Here is a 1,810-nt window from a genome sequence, read left to right on the forward strand (position 1 = left end):
CTCTTATTCTTTGTGTGTTTCACCGATCCTGAAAAGAGACCTACAACTAAACTTCAACAATCATTTTTCTTCTCTGAAGAAAATATTTTTCTCTTCTTTCTCAATAAATGTTAATAAAGTACTGAGTATTTGAAGAGAAAAGGAATTCCTATTCTTTTCTTTTGAATATCATTATGGATTCATGGCTTTTTACACCCTTAATTTGTTTTAAGTAAATATAAGACCAATTTCCTTTCCAAACAGTGTAAACTGTAACAATTTAACCTGGCTTTTAAGTTGGCTTCTAGATCCTCTCAACATTTTGACAGTATCCTGCCTCCTGGCACATTCCAGATCCATTTTTCAAAATATTTCTTACTAGCTTGAATATACCATGTCATAGGTTGCGTTACTATATTACATGTTCAAACTGCAATATTATTATTTAAATTTATTGGTTGATTGATTTTGAGAGAGAGACAAAATGAGTTGGGAGAGAGAAACACTGATTGGTTGTTCCACTTACTTATGCATTCATTGGTTGATTCTTGTTTATGCCCCGACCAAGGGATCAAACCCGCAACCTTGGAGTATCGGGTGACACCCTAACCAACTGAGCTACCTGGCTAGGGCACTTTACATCCTCTTTCAATATAGTCACAAGATATTTTAGCTACCTTAAGTGTAGGAGACCACTTCGAATCTTTGTAAGGAATAAAACAAACTATATTTGTATTCCCAATTTTATATTTTGTAGTATCTATACTTTCCCCTTCAGATATGAGCCATAACATCACATTTTTAAAATTAAAGTTTATTTTTTCTAAAAACCAATTTTGCCTATAGATTTCCCCTTTAATTTCACTTATTAACATGTAGTAAGGAAATTTCTACAGCAAGAAATGCTAATGTACCTAGATTAGTTATATCATATATTTTATTACCTTGAACTTAAACATTTAATATAAAAGCTCTAAGATTTGGAATTATAAATTTACATAAAAAACAAAAACCAGAGCTCTTATATGATTTTTCTCCCTACCAAAAAAGAAAAAGACCACAGCCCAGAAACTGTGGTCTATGGAATCAAGTTTCAAAGTGACACCTCCTTTTTCTCTTAGGCATGGAGGAACTGTGTGTTTGTTAGCAGATGTGTACGTATGAGTGCATGAATGTGTGTGTACAGGCATTTTATTATTATTACACCTCAACATAATTTTTGTCTGTCTGCTGCTATTTTTTGAAGCTTTGAAGCGTTTTTCTCCTGTAACAGTATGCTGAAAACAAAAGTATTAGTTAAAATAATTTAATTCATAATACCTTAGCTTCATTGATTTATCACAATATATCACAATGCCAATAACAGTTATGTCTGTAAGTTTGCATTCAAAACATGCTTATGCATATTTATTCTTGCAGACATTTTAAAGTAATTTTTTATACTTCTTATCAATGGAAGATTTATGTTTTTGATTAAGGATTTTATTTAGTTGCTTGTAAGGAACGTTTTCTAAACACTAATTTTTGAAATCTTGAGACATCCAAATATCTCTTAAAACCTCAATTAGTTTGCAAAAACATTTGCACAAATTACATGATGTTTAGGGCATGCTCTTTCAATTCTTTGTCTTTAAAATTAAACCACATTACATTGTTTCTCATATGTTTAATTTTCTAAAATTTCCCTCATTTTGAGTTATAAAATCTGTAATAATTTCTGCCATCTCTGTCATTCTCTTGACTTTCAGTCAATGGGATAAAGAATCAGGTTGGGCTGACACCAGTTTTGTTAAAGAACTTTGACCTGGCCTTTCAGGTTTTTGAAGTCTTC

Source organism: Myotis daubentonii, chromosome 3, assembly GCF_963259705.1.
Source record: "Myotis daubentonii chromosome 3, mMyoDau2.1, whole genome shotgun sequence".
In the NCBI taxonomy this organism is placed as follows: domain Eukaryota; kingdom Metazoa; phylum Chordata; class Mammalia; order Chiroptera; family Vespertilionidae; genus Myotis; species Myotis daubentonii.